The sequence below is a fragment of the Mustela erminea genome, chromosome X (genome assembly GCF_009829155.1).
Source record: "Mustela erminea isolate mMusErm1 chromosome X, mMusErm1.Pri, whole genome shotgun sequence".
NCBI lineage: Eukaryota > Metazoa > Chordata > Mammalia > Carnivora > Mustelidae > Mustela > Mustela erminea.
In genome coordinates, this window is record NC_045635.1 from 99071569 (window position 1) to 99077568 (window position 6000).

The following is a 6000-nucleotide window of genomic DNA, read 5'->3' on the forward strand; positions in this document are numbered from 1 at the left end:
GTAGTAACAGTATAATTTTTGCGCAATTAAATCACCTTTGGCCAAATGACTTAACCGTGATTAACACGTTTCTCTTAGCCGGTTTTAATCTGTTTCTTCCGGTGAAAAAAGTAGAGAGGCAAGAAACAGAGAGTAATTTCTTTTTTTTTTAAAGATTTTATTTATTTTTCAGAGACAGAGGGAGAGAGCGCGAGTGAGCACAGGCAGACAGAGAGGCAGGCAGAGGCAGAGGGAGAAGCAGGCTCCCTGCCGAGCAAGGAGCCCGATGTGGGACTCGATCCCAGGACCCTGGGATCATGACCTGAGCCGAAGGCAGCTGCTTAACCAACTGAGCCACCCAGGCGTCCCCAGAGAGTAATTTCTAAATCAGCATTACATCTCTAAATTCTAAAACCAGAAAGCAGTATCTCTGAGTGCCTGAACTATTCCTTTTTTTTTTTTAACATTTATTTATTTGAGAGAGAGAGAGAGAGAGAGAGAGAGTGTGTGTGTGTGTGTGTGTGTGTGTGTGTGCGCGCACACACACACACAAGCAGGAGGGGCAAAGGGAGAGGGAGAGAGAATCTTAAGTGGATTCCACTCTGAGTGAGGAACCCAACATGGGGCTTGAGTGCATTACCCTGAGATCATGATCTGAGCCGAAATCAAGTCAGATGCTTAACCGACTGAGTCACCCAGACGCCCCTCAGGAGTTCTTAAACTGCCCTCCTGAATACCTCAAAATATCTACCACTAGGATCACTGATCTAGGCTACCAAATTCCAGAAGACCTCTCTAAAAAAAAATGTGAACTTGTCACTTAAGGGAATATCCCTTTCTCAAGTTGGACCCTGAGAGAGTGGAACAAAACCTTTTGATTTGAGGTATAGGACAGGTCTGGAGTGGTGCCCAGTGCTAAGGAATAGGCACCCCAGCTTGAATTAGAGGTAAGACAGAGAACAAACGACCCTGTATGTCCACATGGCAGCAGGAGATACTGGGACCCAAGGACGTGGGCTGGAAAGTGGAAGAACGTTCTACTGGGGAACTTGGGGCACGCTGAGAACAACTGTTACCTATTTGATAAATATATCCGGATCATGCCTTTATAGGCATCACTCTTGAGTTGGAAAGCTGGGTGCCTTGTTTGGTTCTGTCTCATCTATCTACGAAGTAAACACGAAGAGCTTTGAAACCCAAGTTTTTTTTTAAAAAGTGTTTGAATCCAGTGTACTTAGCCAAAGCTAAGGAGAAGGGCACCTTCAGATCTCAGGAGAACTTCATTCTTTATTTAGTTTTTCCTTCTCCCCACAGGCAGGCCATTCGTGAAGTCCTACTTATACAAGGAACTCAACTGCCAAGTATTGGAGACTTCGGATGGAGGGTGAAGTGAACCAGTTTCTGTAAGAGGAGAGATTCAGCCTCAGGTGGCCAGACTGATCCAGGAGCTGAGGGCTGCAGGACAGTCCAGAAAGTAAGGTCACCTTCTGTCCAGGGTTAACCAGAGCCTTGGTCTTTTTCACCAAGTTCACGGCCTGCCTCTGACACAGACACATCCAGCTAATGAAATAAGAGTGCATATGTCTGGTGACACAGCTCATCTCCGGCAATTAGCTGAGGCCCGACGAGGAGTCCATTGGTAGATTGTGCTTGAATTAACCCGTTTTCAGTTGGATGGCGCGTAAAACAGACGGCTGCTTATTTTATGCATTATAGAGGTGGCCCTTAGTGCCTCAAAAGAATGTTTAAACCAACAAAGGAAGAATCCAAAGCACCCTTTATCCCCTTGCTCTCACTAGATTTGAACTTTCTCCTGGCAGCGGCCCCTGGGGGAGGCACAGATGCAAAGCACACGCAGAAAAGCAAGCTAGGAAGGCAGCTGAGCCTCGGATGTGAACAGGCGACAATGGCATCTTCAGAGTGGGCGCAGGTGGGAGCCTTGCTGGTTGAGGCACGAACCTTTCCACGGGGGACGGGGGGCAAGCCACCTCCCCTGAATTTTCATTCCCCTCATTTTCCAGCTTCACTTGCTCACGCTCTTCCCCCTGCCTCCCCCCTACCTCCGGGCGACCACCTGCTGATTCTCTCACGGTGGCGAGACCAGCTGCTCAAAGAGGTGATAGCCGAGCAGTCCCCATCATCCAGACTCGGGGCTCGCCTCTACCTGCCTCGGTACAAACACCAGGACGGCAGGGGGTCCTCCGCCCAACCCTGCTCAGGGGACCTATCCGGCCTCACAACTCCAAACGGGAGCTGGGCACCTGACCGGGGCTCTGAGCTGGGAGAGGGAGGGGCTGTGGCATTCAGTACTGAGGTGTGGGGACTCAGCCTATAGCTACACGTGGCCTGCTCGTGGACCACAGGACAGGGTCTGTGTGAGGCCCCAGGCATTGCTCACTGCTTTTGCCTCTACCCCCTGGCCCCCCGGGGAACACAGGGAAGCTTGTTGGTCCCCAGAGTGTGCGAGGGTAGAAATGACACAGAACAGTCCCATCTCCAAGCCTGCGAAAGAACTGGAAGGCTGTGGCTTACTCATAGATCAGTCGTCCCAGCTTTTTGTGGAAAGGACAGCACGATCTTTATTCACAATCCCACTCTTACCAAAGTATTTTTAGACTTCAGAATAGGAGTGAGGAGCCTAGGCGTGAACACTGGTAAATTGTTCCTAACTGGTGGTGTGGAGGAAGGGGGGCAGGGCGTACTGTCCTGAGTTTAATTCCACCCCCTCCTCCAGTGAAGCTTTGAAGATGTGGTAAGAATAGTTGGTTACTTGAGAACAATGGTGAAACCCCCTTTCTGTTACATGGATTAGAACATTCTTAATGCTTATGATGACTGCGCGAGGGATGTTATGAGGAGAGGAAAATATTCACTATTTCCTCCGGACTTAGCAGGGTTGGGGAGTAAATCTCCATTTGACCAGACAAAGAGGAGTTTTGGGTTTTCCCACTTCCAAGACATTGACTCGATCTCAAGGAAACGCGGTCTCGCTGTTGTCCAGCCGAGCACTGACATCAACAGCAAGAGGCCACTCACATTTTCTCTTTGACTCCTGCTTTCTTCTATTTACCACATTCTGTGATTGTCCCAGTTCCTCAGAGTTTTTCCTTTTTCTTTCCCCTGAAGATTTTATTTATTTATTTGAGAGAGAGAGAGAGAGAGTGAGAGCAAGCATGAACTGGGGGGCAGAGGGAGAGGGAGAGGGAGAAGCAGATGCTCCGCTGAGCAGGGAGTCCAGTGTGGGGCTCGATCCCAGAACCCTGGGATCATGACCTGAGCCCGAGGCAGATGCTTAACCCGCTGAGCCACCCAGGAGGCCTGGAGTTTTTCCTTTGATCAGGAGCTTGAGAAGAATAGAGCCAGCTTCCACCCATTTGTATTAGTGCAAGAGAGTGTCGATACCCCCACAAGGAGAGCATAGATAAGAGGTCAAAGAATAACGAGTGGTCCAACTGGAGGAGCCGTGGGGACAGCGGACCCTGCCTCTTCACTTTTACGTATGGGGATACAGATACCCACAGAGGGAAGGGAGCAGATCCCATGATTCTCACTCCTGTCCTCTTTCCAGAACATATGACTGCATCATTACATATTTTCTCTCCTGATTATGATTTGTAAAGGTTGTTAGTTGGCATTTCTGGGGCCTGTAGCCAATTGGGTGTTAAGGGGACAGGTCCAGAGCCATACATGGTAGGGAAAGCCAGACCCAAATAAAACATTCACCCTGAAGGATCAGATCTGGAATGGGCAACTCGCTCGCACTGTTAAGTGTTGGCATTGTCCAAGGTTCTGTCCTTGGTCCTTTTTTCTTGTATTAAGAGTAGGCCTGTGGTCAAGGTTGGTCTCTGTGGCAAAATAATATGAACTCTGGATCAAAGACCTGTACCTGCATTTCTTAGGTTTTTTCTGCCGGTCTCTGAGGATAGCATATCCTCTCCTAGTCAACGCCAACCTTTTCACCCACCCATCTCTTGACAATTCTTTACTCTTCCTTTATACTCTGCTACATTTGAAACCATCACAAAACCTCAGGTTTTTTTAAATGACTTCGTTTATTTGAGAGAGAGAGAGAGCATGGTGGGGGGAGGGTCAGAGGGAGAAGCAGACTCCCGCTGAGCAGAGAGCCTGATGCGGTACTTGATCCTGGGACTCCAGGATGATGACCTGAGCCGAAGGCAGAGGCTCAACCCACTGAGCCACCCATGCGCCCCCTCAGACAATTTTACCTGATTTCTCCCTTGTCAGCCAAGCCTCCTGAAGGAATGAATAGTCTATACGTGACGTCCCACTTCCTTCCTTTTTGTTCACCCCCATGCCAAACCTTTTAGTCGGTGTTTTGAGGAACTTTGTTTGGTAGCTTTCAACATCCTTCAGCCACTCACCTGCTGGCGCACTCTCCGTGGCTCTTCTTCTCCTGTTGTCCCACTCCTGTATTCCTCAAGGATCTTATTTGATAGTAGTTATATTTTGGTTAATGGCCGGCTTCAGTCTCCTTCGAGGCTCTATTTCCCCACCCACAGCGTCTCAGGAAGGGACGGTGAAGCCTCGGGCCTGGCCACTAGGACTAGGGGTGGACATTTAGGCAGAGGGGATGCCTAGGAATATGGCAAGATGGAGGGAGGTGGCCGTTAGGAAGTAGGACTGAGAAGTTGCATAGACACGGAGGCTGAAGTTGTGATTCTGGCCACGTGAGTGTGGGCGAGTGACCTGAAGACGCTGCTGGGCAGGGAAGGGAGTGTGGAAGTCAAGTAAATGCTCCCAGAGAAGCAAGGAAGAGATCATGAGCCAAGGGAGAGGCGTGGAGTAGCAGAGGAGGAGGAGAGGGGAAGCCTTGTGGGATGGATCAGTGGGGCGAGGGGGAATGATGATAGCCCAGGAGAAGGTCCCCCAGACAACTTTCTAGATCCTGGGAGCTGCTCTTGTGCTTAGTACAGTAAACGAGTGATTCTTCTGGATCCTTGTGATAACCCTTTCTGGTACCTTGTTTTAGTAGATAATATTGTTTCTTGCGACCTTTACCCTAAGGTACCTCTTCTCCCACCAACTTCTTGAACTCTCCCTGAGTGATCTCATCCACTTTTTTTTTTTTGAAGTTGATTTTAGTAATCTCTACATGCAACATGGGGCTCAAACTCACAACCCTGAGATCAAGAGTCACATGTCCTTTCGACTGAGCCAGCCAGGCACCCTCATCCGCTTGCTTCTACAGTTTAAAAAGTTTTTATTTCAGGTGCCTGGGCAGCTCAGTCATTAAGCGGCTGCCTTCGGCTCAGGTCATGATCCCAGGGTCCTGGGATCGAGCCCTGCTTCGGGCTCCCTGCTCAGCGGGCAGGCTGCTTCTCCCTCTTTCACTCACCTAGCTTGTGTTCCCTTTCTCTCTATGTCTCTCTGTCAAATAAATAAAGAAAATCTTAAGAAAAAAAAATAAAATGTTTTTATTTTTATAATATGAAACATGTATATAACTTAAAAAAAAAAAAAAAAGAGTACCAAAGGCTTATAATGAGAAGCAAAACTCCCTTTGCCTATCCCTTTCCTTCTTACCAGAAGCAATCACTCCTTGAAGTGTTCCTTACGGTGTTTACCTCAGTCATTTAAAAGAATATGATTATTGGGGTACCTGGGTGGCTCAGTCAGTTAAGCGTCTGCTTTCAGCTCAGGTTGTAAACTCAGGGTCCTGGGATCGAGCCCCACATAAGGCTCCCTGCTCAGCAGGGAGTCTGCTTCTCCCTCTCTCTTTCTCTCAAGTAAATAAATAAATCTCTAAAAAAGAGTATGATTATTAGCTTGCAATTTCTTTTTTTTATTATTGTGGTAAAACATACATAGCACAAAATTTGCCATTTTAACCATTTGTTAAGTGTCAAGTTCAGTGGCACTAAGGACATTCATATTGTCATGCAACCATCACCACCATCCATCTCTAGAATTTCTTCCTCATTGGGAACTGAAATTCTGTGCCTGTTACACGGTAACTTCCCATTCCTTTCCCTGCATGGCCCCGGCAACCACTATTCTAGT

General features: G+C 48.2%; 1 long non-coding RNA gene across 2 annotated transcripts in view; it reads left to right on the top strand.

Annotated features, from left to right (window-relative positions):
* The window catches only part of LOC116582740, a 38996-nt gene extending 37031 nt beyond the window's left edge, over positions 1-1965 (top strand). Inside the window, exons 7-8 of one of the 2 annotated variants that reach the window (XR_004282507.1) lie at positions 1294-1453; positions 1779-1965. This is a non-coding gene — a long non-coding RNA (uncharacterized LOC116582740). The remainder of the gene's footprint in view (positions 1-1293; positions 1454-1778) is intronic. The other variant, XR_004282506.1, reaches the window with a different exon arrangement.
* Positions 1966-6000: the final 4035 nt, after the last annotated feature.